At 37.8% G+C, this 20,405-nt stretch overlaps 1 pseudogene; it reads left to right on the top strand.

The window, feature by feature from the left end:
• Positions 1-16,154: 16,154 nt before the first annotated feature.
• Positions 16,155-17,005, top strand: LOC129894874 (probable NAD(P)H dehydrogenase (quinone) FQR1-like 2; annotated as a pseudogene).
• Positions 17,006-20,405: the final 3,400 nt, after the last annotated feature.

Genomic DNA, 20,405 nt, shown 5'->3' with positions numbered 1-20,405 from the left:
TTTTTTTGGATATTTAGAAGAATGTGTATCTTGTCCTTATTCGTTAGTATTATAAGAAGAGTTGAATGAATGAGCATGTTGTTGATACTGTGGAGTATGTTGGCCTTAGTATGGGATGTAAACTTGTTTTAGATTCCCCAGTGTCACTTCGGTGGACTTAGATTCTTGTAGAATGGTGTAGCGGGCTAGTGCCTGGTAGTTTGGCCTTAGTTAGACGTTATCCTTGCTCTTAAAAATATCCTCATCCATAAATTGGTATAATCGTGACTTTTATGATGCATCGACAATACTAGATTTTGTGATCGTTGACTTTGGCTCTGGTTCCAGTTTTGGCGGCATATCGGTTGACTCATTTGGGAAATGATTTTTGGGACTGTTGTATTCTAGTTGGGAAGTAAAATGTTTGGTATTATGGATAAATTATCTATGAACATCTGGGTACCAATTCCTGGCCTCTACTCTGAATTATCGGAGAGTATCCGAGTACTCAGCCTCGATTTCTACTAGCTTGCTAGTATGATAAGCATCCACGTACCCAGTCTCGGCCTCGATCATACCGATGTATTACGATGAGCATTTTGTTACCCAGTTCCAGCCTCGATTGCACTTATGTATTATGGCAAGCATTCGGGTACCCAGTCTTGGCCTTGGCCACTTTAAACATTCGGGCGAGAATCTGGGTCCCAGTTTCGATCTTGACCCCTAAGTCACCCTTAGATTAATTGACTCTTGGAGATTCTGGGTTTGGAAATGATACAGTACTTCGGCTCCTAACATCACAGATTCTTGGTTCATAGCCTTGGTAGTTATAGCTATTTTGTGTACTCGGTGGGCTTATGAGGTTTATCCGGGTTTTTATTTAACTTGTGCACGAGTGTCCTAGCTGGGCTTATAAGGGCCCAGTTGGGTATAGTTAGTTGTAGTTCTCATAGGTAGTATTCTTTTCCCTTTTGATGCTTATGTTGACTCCTATTTAGGCTATTCCTTTTTTTCATATTGTTTTTACCTTTTCTGCTCATTCGGCCTATGATGCCTACTAGGTATCTATTGTCTTAATACTCATATTACACTTTGCATCTACTTTCATAATGTTGGACCGAGCACCAGCTACTACCGTAGATAGATCGAGCCTGTTGTAGTCAGCTTCGAAGACTAGGGTGAGCACTTGGCATTTTTGGATCATTTCTGTCTCCTTCAGTATTGATGGCCCGTCTTTTGCCTTTCGAGACTAGCCAGTTGTTGTATATATTTTTAGTCCATTTTTGGGAGTTGTACTCATCTTTTATTTTGTAGCAGCTCTGTACTTGTGACTTCCAGGTTTTGGGAGGGATCTTTAGTTGTTTATATCATGTTTTGGTTTACTTTCCTTATTCTTTCTGCCTATCTTTATAATTCACCACTCTTGTTTAGTTTCCGCCTCAGACCCATTACTTGAAGTTTCGGGTTGACGGGTTGGCTTACCTACTAGTGAGTTATAGTACGTGCCACCAGTTATGACCCTAGCACTACAGGCAACGATTGTGTAGCTCCTCATGGCTATTGGGGTTGTACCACAGGCCTAGACCCCAGTAGCGGGCATACCAGCACCGCGGGATCCGCCCGTCCAGCCAGCACCTGAGGTTCAACTGCCTCCACCAGTTTTTGCACCCCCTCCAGCAAATCTGGAGGGTGTGATCTCATTACAGGATCAGAAGATGTTAGGAGTATTTCAGAGGCTGTCACCCCCGACATTTTCTAGAGCCATTAGCGAGGATGCCATAAAGGTCTTGACTACCTGTCCTGAGCATCTCCATTTCTTAGGTCTTGTGGAGTCCAGAGGCGCTGACTTCACTGCTCACCAGTTTAGAGGGGCAGCCAGACAGTGGTGGCGCTCTTATTTGCAGTCCAGGCTAGCTGGGTCACCACTATTGATATGGGCCCAGTTCTCAGAGGCTTACCTGACTCGATACATCCCTAGGAGTGTTAGGGACCAACTTCGGGATCAGTTTACTTGGTTGGAGTAGGGGCACATGACGATTGTGGAGTACAAGTCCAGATTTCATCAGCTTTCCCGACATGCCACTATGATTCTACCCACTGAGGAGGAGCGAGTACGATGTTTTGTGCACGGATTGAGACCTTACCTGAGGTTGGGGACCGAGCACTTGGTTTCTGTGGGACATATTTTTTTGGATGTAGTGGATCATGCCCGCACAATCGGGATTATTCATCATCAGGCCCAAGGGGGCAGTAATAAGAGACCTAGGCATCAGGGTAGCTACAGTGGGTCTCAGCCTAGAGGCCATGATATTTATGATAGGACCCTCCAACGGTTCTAGTAGGATAGGTACCAGCAGGGTCAGTCTAGTCAGCTGGTTCAGGTCACCCTGCCAGCAGCTGAGGGTAGTTAGCCCCGTTCGGGGTGTTCAATCGCAGGGCAGATCTTGAGAGGATCAGGTCCACTTTCTTCCTACCGCGGAAGAGTTATCACGGGTCGCTCAGCTTCAAGATACTTCGATTGTGGCTCACTAAAACACTGGGCTAGGGAGTATCCCGGTCGTGCTAGACCGTTAGCAGTAGCACCACCTCCACTAGAGGTATAGATTAGGGTCACGACCGTGGCGATGGTCAGTAAGGTATTTAGGGAGGTTCCCAGGGAGGCAGGTCAGGTGGTAGGATAAATGTTCGTGGGGGAGGTTGACAGGGCCACTTCTATGCTGCTCCGGCGATGGCAGACGTTGAGGCATCAAATGATATTATCACAGGTACTATCCTTACTTTTCAGCAAACTGGTTCAGCTTTATTTGATCTAGGTTCCACATATTCCTATGTGTCTATATATTTTACTCCACATCTAGGTATTGCTTATGAGTCACTTGAGGTCCCATTGCATGTTTCGACCCTGGTAGGGGATTCTTTAGTAGTCGATCAAGTTTGTAGATCCTGTATGGTGACTATTCAGAGGCATGAGACTTGAGCAGATCTTATTTTACTTGATATGCTGAACTTCGATGTTATTCTGGGCATGGATTGGCTATCCCCTCATCATGCGGTTTTGGACTGTTATGCTAAGACTGTTACATTAGCCATGCCTGGTATTCCCTCGGTCTTGTGGCATGGTGTTTATAGTCGCTCACTAACTGGGATCATATTCTTTATGCGGGCCCGATGACTAATTGCGTCCGAGTACTTGGCTACTTAGCATATGCCCATGATGTGTCCAACGAGGCCCCTACTATTGATTCAATCCCTATGGTTAGAAAGTATATTGATGTCTTCCCTACTGACCTACCTGGTATACCCAGAGAGAGATATTGACTTTGCCATAGATTTGGAGCCAGGAACTAAGCCTATTTCTATACCACCTTACTGTATGTCCCCCGTAGAGCTCAAGGAGCTCATCGTGCAGCTTGAGGATCTTCTAGGTAAGGGATTTATTCGCCCGAGTATGTCATCATGGGGTGCACCCATTCTGTTTGTTAAGAAGAAAGATGGGACTATGCGGATGTGTTTTGATTACAAGCAGCTGAACAAGGTGATGATGAAAAACCATTACCCCATGCCTCGTATCGATGATCTATTCGATCAGCTTCAGGGTGCGACCATGTTTTCTAAGATTGACTTGAGGTCTGGCTACCGCCAGTTGCGGATTAGAGCAGCCGACATTCCTAAGACTGCTTTCTGGACTCGTTGTGGCCACTATGAGTTGCTTGTGATGTCTTTTGGGCTTACCAATGCCCCCGCATCTTTTATGGCCATTATGACTCAAGTATTTAGGCCTTATCTTGACTTTTTCGTGATTGTATTCATTGATGACATACTGGTATACTTGCGGAGTAGGGAGGAGCACGCACAACACTTAAGGGTTGTGCTCCGGACTTTGAGAGATTAGCAGTTTTATGCAAAATTCTCAAAGTGCGAGTTTTGGTTGGAGTCTATAGCATTTCTAGGATACGTGGTGTCCAGAGAGGGTATCAAGATGGATCCGGCAAAGATTGAGGCTATTCATGGTTGGGCTAGGCCCATATTTGTTATGGAGATTCGGAGTTTCATTGGATTGGCTAGGTATTATAGAAGATTCATTGAGGGTTTCTCTACCATTGTATCCCCATTGACCCATTTGACCATCCAGGATTTCCCTTTGTGTGGTCCAAGGAGTGTGAGTCGAGCTTTCGGAAGCTTAAAGAGTTTCTTACCACCGCTCATGTTCTGACTCTTCCAGTTGAGAGAGAGATCTTTTTGATATATTGTGATGCTTCTGGTGTAGTTCTTGGGTGTGTACTGATGCAGCGAGGCCGAGTTATTGCTTATGCTTTCATACAGTTAAGAGTGCACAAGCGCAACTACCCCACTCATGACCTGGAATTGTCGGCGATAGTTTTCGCGCTCAATATGTGGAGGCACTACTTATACGGAATTCATTGCGAGATACATATAGATCACCACAGCTTACTGTACATTATGAGTCAGAAGGATCTTAATTCTAGACAGCGGCGCTGGATTGAGCTACTGGCCGATTATGATATCTCTATCCTCTACCACCCTGGTAAGGCGAATGTAATATCAGACGCCTTGAGCTGGAAGATAGGGAGTATGGGTAGTTTAGCTTACTTGTTCGCTGTAGAGCGACCCCTAGCCTTGGACATCCATTATTTGGCTAATCAAATGGTCAGGTTGGAAATCTCAGATTCTAGACAGATTTTGGCTTTTGTGGGAGCTCGATAATCTCTACTGGACCATATTCATGGTCGACAGTTTGAGGATGGAGCATTGGTAAAGCTTCGAGGGTTAGTATTACGAGGCGAGGGTGGCCAGGCTTCTATATATTCGGTGGCATACAACGGTTCGATGGTCTCCTTTATGTTCCCAGAGTTGGAGACTTCATTCAGTTGATCATTCACAAGGCCCATGATTCCATATATTTTATCTATTCGAGCACCGCAAAGATATATCAGGATTTGAGATAGCATTACTGGTGGTGTGGTATGAAGAAAGATATAGCTGAGTATGTATCACATTGTTTAAGTTGCCAACACCTTAAGGCCAAGCATCAGCGGCCTGGTGGAGTCTTTTAGAGATTACCCATTCCCGGGTGGAAATGGGAGTGGATTACTATGGACTTCATAATGGGATTACCGCGGACACCTAAAGGTAATGATGGTATTTGGGTCATCGTTGATCTATTGACAAATTCAGTGTATTTCTTGCTAGTACGGTCCACTTTTACTGCAGATCGTCTAGCTCAGATCTGTATTCAGGAGGTGGTCCTTCTTTACGGGGTACCGATATCCATTATATCAGATAGGGGATCTCAATTTACTTCTAGTTTCTGGATGGCTTTTCAGAGAGAGTTGGGCACCCAGGTTGATCTTAGTACGACATTTCATCCACAAACCGACGGTCAGTCAGAGAGTACTATTCAGGTTCCAGAGGATATCCTGCGAGCTTGTGTATTAAAGTTCAAGGGTCATTTGGAGCAGTACTTAGCTTTGGTAGAGTTTGCGTACAACAACAGCTACCACTCTAGTATTTAGATGGCCCCGTTTGAGGCCTTATATGGTAGGAGATGTCGCACTCAGGTTGGTTGGTTTGAGTCTTCAGATCCTTGGCTGCACAGTACCAATTTACTTTAGGATGCCATAGCTAGAGTCCGAGTTATTCAGGATAGGCTGAGGACAGCTTAGAATAGGCACCAGAGTTATGCTGATCGCATGTGGCGGCCCTAGTACTTCGAGGTGGGAGATCGAGTGTTCTTGTGGGTGTCGCCCTTGAAGGGCATGATGCGATTCGGCAAGAGGGGTAAGTTTAGTCCTAGGTATATAGGGCCCTTTGAGATTCTGAGGAGAGTTGGAAAGGTTGCTTATGAGTTGGCTTTTCCACCAGCATTTCCAGCTACACACCCTGTTTTTCATGTTTCTATTCTGCGCCGGTACATTCTAGATGAGTCTCACGTGCTTCAGTATGATTCTGTTGAGTTGGATGATCGCTTGACTTTTGTTGAAGAGCCGGTTGCTATACTAGCTAGAGATGTTTGTCAGCTTTGTTCTAAGTCCATCTCTGTGATTAAGGTCCAATGGCGCAATCATCTGATCGAGGAGGCTACATGTAAGACTGAGCAGGAGATGCGGGAGCAGTTCCCCATCTTATTTGTCCCTCCAGGTATACCTTTGTCTTTACTTTCGCAGATGAAAGCTCTTTTAGTAGTGAAAGTTGTAATGACCCTCAAGGTCATTTTTAGAATTTTTGTAAAATGACCATTTAACCCCTCTCTTTAGTTGTCCCGAGTTATTTCTGATTGGTACCGGGTGTTGATTTTTAGAAAATCCTATGAGAAGTTAAGTCTTTAAAAATTTTGAGTTTTCATAAGCTTGAACTATTAAAAAGTGGTATTTGGGGTCAATCAGAGCTACAAGTCTCAAAACGGAATTTTCTCAATTCCAGCAACTCCTATATGTCGAGATTGTCTTAGAAGACTTTACGGAATCAGTTTTGGAGTTGTAACGAATATTTGAGGCCTTGAGTTGAGAATTTGAGAAATTTTAAGCCAAGGTTTGACTTTGGTCAACTTTTGGAGTTTCATTGCTCGAAATGGAATTCCGAAGACTCCGTTGGGTTTGAGAGATAATATTTGGTCTAAAAGAAATGTTGGTTGAATTTTTAGAGGTCCCGAGCTCATTTTGGTATTTTGAAAGCCTAAGTTGGTTTAGTTGCGATTTTTCAAATTTTGGGTCAATGAGATCTCAAATTCAAATTCTGATGATTTCATCAGCTCCAAAATGACCAAATCAGGATGGAAGAATGGTCGGCTCAAGTATCGAGGAAATCGATACGAGTTTGGGGTCATTTGTCTCTTTTAACTTTGAAAGTTAACCTATGATTGACTTTGGTCAACATTATTGGAAAATGCACTCGGATGAAAATTCTGACAGCGCGGTTAGTTCCAGATTGTTGATTTTGGTCTATCATGAACCTTTGTTTGCTTTCCGAGGCTTCTAGTCTAATCTCAAGTACCGCTATGAAACATGGCTTAAAATGACACTTGGATGTGGACCCACTTTTTATTAAAATAATCTCATATGAGAATTCTGAATGCGCCATTGAGTTCGGAATGTTGAATTTAGTGGCGTAGCATATTTGGTTTATTTTTATCGGATTCCGAACAAATTCCGAGCACTCCGTCAGAGATTTTAAATTTTTGCAAAAATCTGCAGCAGTAGCAGCACAACAGCCCCTTTTTGTTTTTCTTTTTTGAGTTTTGTCTCAATTTTAAAACCCTTTATCTTAGGCTATAGATCTCCAAATCGGGTGATTCAAAAGGAAAACTTGTGAGATTTTTCATGTATAACACATTGGAGAGCTTGAAAACTGATTTGGAGCATTCGATTCAGGTAAAAATTGTGATCTTATTTGCAACAGTGTCCATTTTCGTATTGATTTTTTGAGAACTTTAAAAAGTTATTTGTTGACCTATATAAATCCGTTATTGGTGATTCAAGGGTCTAAATTCAAGATAATTTTGTGAGAAATCTTGTAGAAAACTCAAAAACGTGAGAGGAAGCTTCGTTTGAGGTAAAAATACATGTTTAATTACTGATTTAGTCTTTTTCGAAATAAAATTTTATTAAATTTTGAAAAAGTGTATCTTGATCAATATAACTCCATTTTGAGTGATTCTTGAGGCAAGATTGTGGGATATTTCGCAAGGATCATCATAGTGCAATCTGTTTGGGTTGAAAGAGTCTTGTTTCTTCAGAATTAGCTAATTTTGATGCTGTCATTTTTGGTCTTTTAGTTAGAATTTATGAGTTTTTATTGCATGCTCGTCCCTTATAGTTTTCCACCCCGAATTATGTTATAAATCTGATTTATGAACTTGGGGTGACGTTTCAAACCTATTTTAGGGGTAGAATCTGGAATTTTATATGCGGGTCCCACATTTTCTCTTTTAGACTCCAAAATTGGTCTGTTTCTAAAAATTATAAAATTAGTGTCTAAATGATCGTATCTACGTCGTGGTTCTGTTTTTGACAGCGTGGCAGCGTTCTGAGGTCATTCGAAAGGGAAAAGATCTAGCACAATGGTTTAAAGCTCGCGTGTTTAGCCTACAGGTAGGCTACGGTTTACCTTTATTTAGATTGAGATGGAATGTGTGAAAGCATATTGAAATAGTTGGAATTTTGGTTGGGTAGATTGATTAAATATTTTAGGTGTTAGAAATTATGTTTTAGGCTTGTTATCGAGTTTTTCGGATATTTAGAAACATGTGTATCTAGTCGTTATTTGTTAGTATTTTTAGAAGATTTGAATGAGCATGTTGTTGATACTGTGGAGTATGTTGGCCTTAGTATGGGATGTAAACTTGCTTTAGATTCTCCAGCGTCGCTCCGATGGACTTAGATCCTTATAAAATTGTGTAGCGGGCTAGTACCTGGTAGTTTGGTCTTAGTTAGGCGTTATCCTTGCTCTTAAAAATATTCTCATCCATAAATTGGTATAATCGTGACTTTTATGATGCGTCGATAATACTAAATTTCGTGATCATTGACTTTGGATCTGGTTTTAGTTTTGGCGGCATATGGGTTGACTCATTTGGGAAATAATTTTTGGTACTATTGTATTCTGTGAGCATCCAGGTACCAAGTCCCGACCTCTATTCTGAATTATCGGGGAGCATCCGGGTACTCAGTCTCGGCCTCTACCGGCTTGCTAGTATGACAAGCATTCGGGTACTCAATCTCGGCCTCGATCATACCGATGTATTACGGCGAGCATTCGGGTACCCAGTCTCGGCCTCGACTGCACTTATGTATTATGACAAGCATCTGGGTACCTAGTCCTGGCCTTGGCTATTTTAAACATTTGGGCGAGTATCTGGGTCCCAGTCCCGACCTCGACCCCTAAGTCACCCCTAGAGCGATTGACTCTTGGAGATTCTGGGTTTGGAAATAATACAGTACTTCATCTCCTGACATCGTGGATTCTTGGTTCCTAGCCTTGGTAGTTGTAGCTATTTTGTGTACTCAGCGGGCTTATGGGGGTTCTTTTACATTTTTATTTAACTTGCGCACAAGTGTCCCGGTTGGACTTATAGGCGCCTAGTTGGGTATAGTTAGTTATAGTTCTCATAGGTAGTACTCTTTTCTCTTTTGATGTTTATGTTGATTCCTATTTAGGCTATTCCTCTTTTTCATATTATTTTTACCTTTTCTGCTCATTCGGCCTATGATGCCTACTGGGTACCTATTATCTTGGTACTCATACTATGCTCTGCATCTACTTTCGTGATGCTGGAACGAGCACCAGCTACCGCCGTGGATAGATCGATCCTGTTGCGGTCATCTTCGGAGACTAGGGTGAGCACTTGGCATTTTTGGATCATTCTTGTTTCCTTCAGTATGGATGGCCTATCTTTTTCCTTTCGAGACTAGCCAATTGTTGTTTATATTTTCAGTCCACTTTCGGGACTTGTACTCGTCTTTTATTTTGTAGCAGCTCTGTACTTCTGTTTTCCAGGTTTTTGGGAGGGATCTTTACTTATTTATATCATGTTTTGGTTTACTTCCTCTTATTCTTTCTACCTATCTTTATAATTCACCACTCTTGTTTTGTTTCTGCCCTCAAGCCCATTACTTGAAGTTTCGGGTTGATGGATTAGCTTACCTACTGGTGGGTTATAGTAGGTGTCATCATGACCTGAGGAATTGGGTCATGACATCAATGTAAATATATGGAACAAGGCGGCCATTGCCAAAAACAATTGGGCACTGGCTGAAAAAGAGGACAGACTTTGGATAAGCTGGGTATATGCTTATTATATCAAAGGACTTCAACTTGACACAATGAGGATCCCTATACTAGTTTGTCGGATGATAAAAAAAATAGTAACAACTAGATGTTTTTTAGACCAGTTCCAATTTTAATGAAGCATGTGGGCAAAGCCTGACCTGACAACTCTATAAACATTTGTTGACCCTGTACCAAAAGTGATATGAAAGAATATGATGTATAGAAATACAGCCAGACCTAAAGCAAGATTCATACTTTGGTTACAACTACAAGATAAATTGTTGACCATGGATAGATTTATCAAATGAGTAATACAGGTATCACCTATATGCTCCTTGTGCGATCTGCAAACTGAGACATGAGATCACATGTTTTGCCTTTGTGATTATGGTGGACAGATTTGGAAAATTCTTCTCAACTGGATTAAGGTTACACCAATGCAACCTCTACCATGGAATCAATATGTCGCTGAAGTGATAACATATGCAAAAGGAAAGACACAAGCAACCCTTATCTTTAAAATGATCTATATAGAGTTTGTGTACAATGTGTGGATAAAGAGTAACATAAGAATCTTTGAAAAGAAGAGTAAAACACCTAATGTCATTGCGAGGGAAATAGCCTATGTATGTAGTGTCCGAGCCCCTCCCAAGATTAGTTCTCTATTATCTACTTTCTGTTGTAGCTAGATTGAGAGTGTCTTGTGTTCTTATTCTAGATAGTTGGTTTTGTTAACTAACTATGGTGCTTGTAAGCGTTCCCATTTGGTGATTAATGAAAAAAGTTAGTTACCAAAAAAAAAATGAAACTGTAAATCCCAACTTCCGTTTTGGATTCTAGTAGTGTACCTCATCTTTCATTATCTACTTCGTAATCTAGCCTTTTTCTTTCTCTTTTCTTGATACCCTGACTCTGGGCATGTTCCAACATCATATAGCATAGGGTTACCCATAAATTTCTAATAATACTCTTCTTTTAATTATTTTCATGCTACCACACCGCGCGGGCATGCCACTAGGCGCTTGAGCGCGGGACCAGAGTGCGAAGGACCAACAATGAGGGTCTTGTGTTTCACACGGGTGCGCCGCTGGGTGCTTGAGTGCGCAACCGGCGCGCGGAGGACCAGCAACTTGCCAAATGTCATTTTCTATCCTTTTTTTGCTTTTTAAGCATTCTTGTTGGTCCTTTTCACTAATCATGTTCAACACTTGGATTTGCAACCCTACACATATGAAAAGTAAACATTCGTTGCAAAATTAACATTTAAAACTTGTATAAAATCATCTCAATTCATTGTTCATCACCTAAGCAGGCATGTTAACGGCGTGGTGTATGATTAGGCTTCAATGTGCTCTTATATAATAAGAGAAATCGGTCTTTTATGATACTTTGTTAGTATATGATATATAACAAATATCATAATATATTTCAAAGATGTACTATAAGATGCTGGAATAAGTTACTTTTTTTATAATTGATATAAGAAAAACATAAACAAAGATGTACTATAACAATTATGTTTTTATTTATGTAAAAAAAGGAACAAAAATAAAAGAGCCAAAGCTTTGCAAAATTAGATTATTAAAAAATAAAAATAAAAAAGTTAAATTTTTTTATGCCAATAACAATAATGATATAGCTAGTGTAATCACATTAGTGTGGTTTGGAAGGGTATATAGAGTGTACACAGACTTTCTCCCAACTTTGGGACATAAAGAGGTTTTTTATGGACCCCTGGCTCAAGTAAACCTATTTCAAAGAAATGGTAATGAAGAAGTCGGGACAAAACACTGAGGGTCTGTTTGGACATGCGATATTGAATCATGATTTGAAATCCGATTTATTTGAAGTTGAAGTTTGTTTGGAGATGCAATTTGAAATCTTTAAGTTATTTTTTCTCATAAATGTAAAAACTCCACAAGTTGTGAAACTATCAAAATTTGCTCAATCGTATACAATCTTACCAAATGAGCAATCATAATTCATACTAAAATATTAAAATATCCTAAGGCGCCGCATTGATATATCTCATATTTCCGTGCTCCTCTTATTAAAAAAAATGTTTGTGATTACAAACTTTCAAATACACATAATTTTACAAAGATCCACTAGGTAACAATAATAGTAACTAGATATTATTCTTCAGTGTAATTCTTTCACTTGGTACATACAATATCTTCACTGGGAGTATGAGTCTTTTTTTTGGTAAATCTTAAATGATGGGTCTTTTTTTTACAAAATATAAACTTATGAGTCAAGTTTACATTTTGAAAATTTGATATCATGATTTAAATTTCAAAATCATGATCCGAAATCGCTTGTTGAAAAGCTTATTTGAAATCATGAATGTCTATCACATGTCCAAACGCAAGCTAATGAAAACATTCCGAAGCTTTCTTCTAATGATTTTAAAAAATAGAAACGGAAAAAAAGAATTTTTAATTTATAAAATTATTTTTTCTCCTAAGTTAGATTTTAATAAATAAGTTAGTGATTTTAATATTTTTCTTAATTACTTCTTATTATAATCTAATAATTTATTTACTTTTCTATATTTATTTTTCTAAAAATAATTAGATATTATTTTTATTTTAAAAAACTAAAATGAAAAGTTAAAACTCACAAAAATAGGATAATAGGAAACAAAGTATTGCAGCGATGATGTCAGCCAAAAGAAAGAAAGAAAGATCGACTGTAGCAATGATGTCATGATGACATCATTTCAAAAAAAGAATAAATATTTGCATAAGGATTTTGAATAACATTAATTGGATATTCTCGTGTAAATATTTTACCTTTAATAACTTACTCAAAGAGATTAATCCCTTAATTTATTTCATTAACCTCATCAGTTTATATACACAAAATACAAGTGTATAATTAGGCTATAATTAAGAAAACTAAATATCTATATATTATGAACTAAATTTATACAATCTGTTATAATTTATCAGAATATATTTTCATATATTCTAACACACCCCCGCAGTCGAAGCGGGAGGTCATCGAATGCTAAGACTGTCCCAAAATCCTCAAATAACACCAACGGAAGGCCTTTGGTGAAGATATGTGCAATCTGATAACAAAAGGGGACATGTAACACTCGAACCTGGCCACGAGACACCTTTTCTAGTATAAAATGTATATCCATCTCAATGTGCTTAGTGTGTTGATGCTAAACAGGATTACCAGCCAGATATGTGGCACTAACATTATCACAGTAAACCAAAGTAGCCTGTGGAATAGGACAATGAAGTTCCAAAAGCAAGTTTCGCAACCAGCATGACTTACAAACCACATTGGCAACCCCTCGGCATTCTGCCTCTGCACTCGAATGGGACAAAGTAGATTTTGACATTTGGCGGACCATGAGATCAAGTTATCACCCATAAAGATACAATAATCCAACGTCAAATGCCGTGTATCGGGGCACCCACCCCAATCAGCATCAATATATGAGACAAGAGTGGTTGTGGAAGAGGGATAAAGGTGAAGACCATAATCCAAATTACCTTATAGGTAGCGCACGATGCGCTTGAGAGTGTGCATGTGCTCATCCCGTGGGTCATGCATGAATAAGCATACTTGTTGCACAACATAAGTAATATCCAGTCTCATGAACATGAGGTATTGTAGTGCCCCTGCAAGACTCTGATAAAGAGATGGATCCTCAAACAGTATGCTAGTAGTAGCCCCGAGCTTCGGTTTTAGAGCAACCAGAGTAGGAAATGACATACATGATGAAATGCCAGCTCGGTCAATGATCTCGGACGCATACTTCTTTTGAGATAAAAATAAACCTCCTATATGACGAGTGACAACAATGCCTAAGAAATAGCTCAACAATGCCTAAGAAATAGCTCAACTGGCCTAAATCCTTCATAGAAAATTCAGAGCTAAGAAGCGATATGATAGACCGGCGGAGTGCATCAGAGGAAGCAGTTAAAATAATATCGTTGACATACAATAAAAGATAAGCCATAGAAGTACCACAACGATAAACAAACAAGGAATGATCGGTCTTACTGTGAGAAAACCCAAGAGTATGGACATAATCAGCAAATCGTTTATACCAAGCCCGCGGAGCTTGTTTCAGCCCATAAAGAGATTTCTTCAGCAAACACACATGATTGGATCTATCAGGATCCCAATAGCCCAAATATTGATATATGTAAACAATCTCCTTGAGTTCGCCATGTAAGAAAGCATTTTTGACGTCAAGTTGATGAATCGACCACGCCTTGAAGAGAGCCAAACTAAGAACCGTATGAATAGTCGTCGGTTTGACAACTGGACTAAATGTCTCACCACAATCCATGCCAACCTGTTGGATTTTTCCATCACCTACAAGACGAGCTTTATGTCACTCAAACGAACCATCAGATTTTTCTTTATGAGCAAAATTCCACATACACCGAATAACATTAACATTTGAAGGATGGGACATCAACTCCCAATAAGAGCATTATATTCATCATCCATAGCCATTTTCCAATTTGGGTCACGAAGAGCAGACACAGAATTATGAGGTAGAGGGGACTTCGAAACGGATGTAAGAAGGTTGAACGACCTCTTAGGCTTATAAATCCCATGTTGACTCCTAGTAATAGGACCAGTGGGTAGACTAAAGGGAGAGACGAGAGTGGATGAAGGAGGAGAGCTAAGTGGAAGAGCGGAAGAAGACGCTGGGGTCGGCCGAGCAGGTAGCAAAGGAACGATCTACCCAAGTGAGGGGGTAGATCTGTTGGCTGGGCACGGCGAGATGGCAGTGGTGTGGAAGGAAGGTGGTGAGCTGGTGGGTTTGTGGAGGTAGTGAGATGACGAACCACATAGGGAAAGGGTCCATCGTCTAAAAATTGGTACGTGTGATTTTGAGGAGCATGTAACTTGGCAAAAGAAAATTGCATCTCATCAAATATTACGTGACGGCTATTGATGATTTTTTGAGATGACGAATCAAAGAATTCATACCCATGATGATGTGACGAATATCCCAAAAAGAAACACGGAGTTGACTGGGGTTGAAGTTTGTTTATGAGTGTGGAGGGAATGAGAGGATAACACAAACACCCAAATACAAAAGTATAATTAGGCTATAATTAAGGAAACTAAATATCTATATATTAGAAACTAAATATATACAATCTGTTACAATCTGTCAGAATATATTTTCATCTATTCTAACACTTACTGCACTGCTTTGGACTCCGAAAGTGAAGGGAATAAGCTCGACTGCTTCTCCTTCACACTTTTTTTCTTCGTGTCCGTTCCGCATGCGCTTCACATTGTTTCCAAAAAAAAAAACGTTGAGGATATTTTTAATTAAGAACTAATCTGCCCAAAATAGTCTAGTTTGGATATTCAATAGGTAGAAAGAAAAAAATATTTTTAATGGGTATGTAATTTTTACAAAAGGAAATATTTTTAAACTATACGAAATTTAACAAATATTCTCAGATAATAATTTGATCTAAAAATGTTCATGTCTTTAATAATTTAATTCAAAAATATTTTTATTATTATTTAATAGATCAAAAATGTTCTTTTTTTAAAATAAGTATATTATTTATGTTCTTTTTAAAAACATTTTTTTAATAATATATTTAATTGAAATAACAATTAATTTGATTGTTTAAATAAAATATTCTAAACAATTTGATGAGCGGCTTCAGTGTGAATATGGTTAGTGGTTTAGTAATGACAGAAATGAACTTTGCTAGAAATGGAAAAGTCATTATGCCTTAATTTTCTTCTTTGAGGTTAAATAAATACTCTTCTTTTCTTTCTAAAGTATAAAATAGAAAAGTCATTATGCCTTTATTTTCACATTGATTTATATGCCAACTTAGACACAATTTTAAAACGATTCTCTTTTCATCCAAAGAAAACATAATAGAAATGACCTCTTATCTTTGATGGTGAGTTTAAAATAGTCCACCTTTGAATTATGTTAGATATTTTCTAAACTTTTATTTTTATATTTAATCAGCCATATGAATTTCTTTTACCAAAAAATACTATAAATTTTTATCAGAATCACAAAAACCCCAACATAAAATACAAAAAGTATTGTATTTCTAAATGAGTTCGGTTAAATATATTTGATTTTCACAGTTTTAATTAAATTTAACACACATAATTGAGATCCACATAATTCAATAATTATGGAATGAAGACTAAAAATATTAACTTTTTGAGAGATTTAATAACCAAAACTGTTCAGTACATACTTAAGTGACTATTTTGAACCTACCCTCGACCATAAAGGATTATTCTTGTTATTTTCTGTCAAATCTTCTACCTTAAATATCTCCTCAATTTCTCCTTTTCTTTTCATTTCACAAACATACAAACAAAAAAAAAGAGAGAAAGAGAGGGAGAAGCAAATCATGGGAAAAGGTGGTGGATGTGTTTCTAGCAAAAACAAGACTTCCAAATGTTCAAATTCTTCAAAAAATTTCACCAATGTTCCTTCTTCGAACAAAACCCTTAAAATTTTCATCGTATTTTACTCGATGTATGGACACGTGGAGAGCTTAGCAAGAAGAATTAAAAAAGGAATAGAGACTGTGGAGGGTGTAGAAGGGCTACTTTATAGAGCGCCTGAAACAATGTCTGAAAATGTTCTTGTCAAAATGCAGGCCCCACTTAAGGATGAGTCTATTCCCGAAATATCATCACCGTCAGATCTTGCTGATGCTGATGGATTCTTGTTTGGATTTCCCACTAGGTATATATATGGGGGGTGAATTTAAATGAATTTATTATTTAAAATTTGAAGTTTATATATATGTGTGTAAATTATTTAAGTATATGTATATTATAAGGTGACAAAATAATAGATTGGAATAAATTTGGGCTGGTTAAATTGATATACGTAGCTTTAAGGCTAGCTCCTCCCCTTCTTCTAAGTATCTATATTAATTTTGCAGTTGGACGGCAATCACTCAACTAGCACATCATGGAATGCTCTTTGTTCCAATTGGCTACACTTTCGGAGCCGGCATGTTTGACATGGACACCGTTCGAGGAGGTTCCCCATATGGCGCCGGAGTCTTCGCTGGAAATGGTTCCAGAGAAGCTATCGAAACAGAGTTGGCGGTGGCAGAATATCAAGGCAAATATATGGCTACCGTTGTCAAGAAATTGGTTCATGGTTGATGAGAAAAGTTTCTCATTATTTTTCTTGGTTACCAAAAATTATAGATTGGCTACAATTTGCACTTTGAATATCAATTTGTCCACCATTGATCTCCTTGTTTTAAAGATTGTTCATCGACATTCATTATTATATTAGACTCTTCTAATATGAGGGTGTTTGGTTAAGCTAATAATAAGCTAAGCTGACTTATAAGTGATTTTTAATTATTTATGTTTTTGGTAAGTATTAAAGTGCTTATAAGTTAAAATCAGTAAAGTCAAATATTTTATAGTTTTATCCTTGATTTTTTTAGAGTTCTCAAAATATTTTTTCAAAACAAAACTTCTGACTCCCTCATCACTTGTATTTGTCGTTCCTCCTCTTTTTTAAAAGATATTTAAAATTTATATTTTTTACAAAAATTAAGAATACCTTTTTCATTTTAACAAAAGAACTTATCAACATTTTTCTTTTACCAAATATATCAACATCTTGTAAGGTGATTTAGAATCGATGTTGTTTGTTTATTATGATAAATCTACCCACATCAATAAAAATTATAGTGAGATGGTAAGTAATTTTCATTTATAATTAAAAATTTCAATTTTGAAGTTTAGATCGTCTTTTATAAAGATCGTTTTATCTTTCAAAATAAAATTATTTCCAGCGTAATACAATTCGATAAGTGAGGCCCCAAAATTGATACGGAACATCAGATAAAAAATTAAAAATAAAAATCAACACGCATTTATCAATGAACAAAAAGATCATATATAATATTGAAGGAGGTGCCTTTTGTTAGTCCTCTTGCAGAGAAGAAAACGCAAATTTATGTGAGTTCAAAATATCCCTATTTTAATGTGCTGGCTAGAAGAAATTATATATTCTTTCACGACTATAATTTATTTTCAGACTTACAATCTTATCAAAATAATCTCTTTAACCAATCAAAAATAAACTCTTTCAACCAATCAAATAAGAGAAATGGAATGAAAGAAATAAAAAGTATCTCTAAAGTTTAAAGCATTGACCTATTATGTGGACAGTGGAGTAAAATAGTTGAGGAGCCACAAACTATGCTACATATGAAATTTTGATGATTAACAACATACCAAATATGAAGCAAGAATCATATGTTAAACATATCTCATATAAAGATTAGTAATGTTTATAACAAACAATTACTGAAGAATCAGTATCTTAACATGTCTACAGCAAGAAAGCTAACTATAGAAGTGCACTGCAATTGTAGTTAAGGAATTTAATGACACATTAGAAACTCTAATACTTCCTTCGTTTTATTAAGTTGTATGTCATGCTTTGTCTTGACATAAAGTTTTAAAACTTGGAATGAATAAGAATTTCAGTTCCTCCCCAATTTCTCTCTTCTTAGCTTAGGTTTTAATAAAGACCACAAGATTCAACAAGTTCTTGCACTCTGCTTCTGCAGAACTCCTAGACACTGTATTTTGTTTCTTTGATTTTCATGAGATCAAAGAATCACCAAACTTTAGAAGAAAACCAATGATAGATCTTCTACTATTTGGGCAAGAAGCAAAATCTGCATCACAAAACCTGTAAGATGTAGTTTCTTATCTGAGCTCATTAACAAGCTTTTTTCTGGTTCTGTTTTGATGTATCTGATCATCCTCAATGCTGCATCCCAATGTGATACTTTAGGTTTCTGCATGAATTAACTTAAAGATTGCACTGCAAAGGCTATGTCTGGCCTGGAATTTATGAGATATAAAAGCTTCCAAACAAGCCCTTGATATTTGGTAACATCTGCAAGTGGCTCATCATTAGTATCAATCCCTTCATCATATTCCATACTAGTCAGTTTCATATTGCACTAAAGTGGTGTAAATGTTGACCTTGCAGCAGCCAATCCTACGTCAGAAATCAACTCTAATGCATATTTTTTTTGATTCGGCACTATCTCTCCGCTGGACCTAAGAAACTATATCCCCAAAAAGTATTTCAATCCCCCTAGGTCTTTGATTTTGAAATGACTATGTAGGACATGTTTGGTTTCTGCAATCCGTGAAGCATCATTTCCTATTATTAATAGATCATCAACATATAATAAAATGATGACTATCCCATTCAGCAGCATCCAATGATATGATTGATCTAATAGTGATCATTTCTACCACTGGTGAGAATGTCTCCTGATAATCTATCCCCTCAGTCTGGTTATACCCTTTGTCCACTAATCTTGCCTTGAATCTTTCTATCTCCCCATCAGCTTTATATTTGATTTTGAAGACCCATTTACATCATATTGCAGACTTTTCAGTTGGTAAGTTAACTATCTTTGAAGTGCCATTATCTTCTAATGCCTGAATTTCCTGCTTCATTTTTTCCACCCATCTTTTATCTTTGACAGCCTCTTCAAAACTCTTTGGCTCAATCTCAGTGGAAAACTTGGACAAGTATGTTGCATAATTAGGGGATACATCCTTGTAGGAAGTGTATTTTCCTAGTGAATAAGATTGACCAGAGTCTGAAACTTTTGTAACATAATCCTTCATCCAAATTGATGGTTGTGGCATTCTAAGAGACTTTCTTGGTCCTTCATGGAAGTAGGTGCATGAGGTACAGTTTCATTAGTACCATAATGGTTTGCAACATCCTGAGTATCACCTGCAGTCTCAACATTGTTCACATCATGATTCATATTCACATCATCATTATGCATTTTAATCTCAGTAAATATTTTTTCTTGAGTTAAAGGTACTATCACATCAGCCAATTCAATATTCTCATCATTCCCAGATACTGATATATCCCCTAGATTACCATCTAGAGGTGCTAAAATGTTCTCATCATGCTATGTGTTCATATCAGGAGTGGGGAAGAAGGGCAAGCCAATACTAACCGTCTTTTGGAAAGGAAAAATATCCTCTTTGAAAATAACATCACTGCTAACAACAAGCCTTTTGCTACACAAATTTTACATGAGATATCTCTTCTGAGTAATTGACTATCCCAAGAACACACATGTATCTGATCTAGAGGAGAACTTGTCACCTCTAGGCATCCTGGTAACATACCTTAGACACCCTAGAGTTCTTAAATGATCAAGTTTGGCTTTGACCTTATAAAATGCTTCATATGGAGTATTTCCATTTAGCACTAGTGTGGGCGACCTATTGATCACGTAAACAGCTGCAAAAATACATTCTCCCCAGAATCTAAGAGGAATATGTCTATAAAACCTTTGTACCCCGAATACTTCAAGTATATGTCTATGCTTCCTTTCTGCAACTCCATTTTGTTGTGGAGTGTATGGGAAACTACTTTCATGAATAATACCACGAGCTTTAAAGAAATCATCACATTCTTTGTTAAAGAACTCAGTTTCATTATTAGACTTCATCTTCTTTACTTGTTTACTAAACTGAGTTTGAACAAGAGCACAAAAGGACTTTAAAATTGAAAACACATCACTTTTCAATTTCATCAGATAAACTCATGTCATTCTGGAATTGTCATC

The sequence above is a fragment of the Solanum dulcamara genome, chromosome 7 (genome assembly GCF_947179165.1).
Source record: "Solanum dulcamara chromosome 7, daSolDulc1.2, whole genome shotgun sequence".
Classification (NCBI taxonomy): Eukaryota; Viridiplantae; Streptophyta; class Magnoliopsida; order Solanales; family Solanaceae; genus Solanum; species Solanum dulcamara.
Note: the sequence above shows the minus strand (reverse complement) of the source record. Positions and strands in the feature narration are given on the sequence as shown.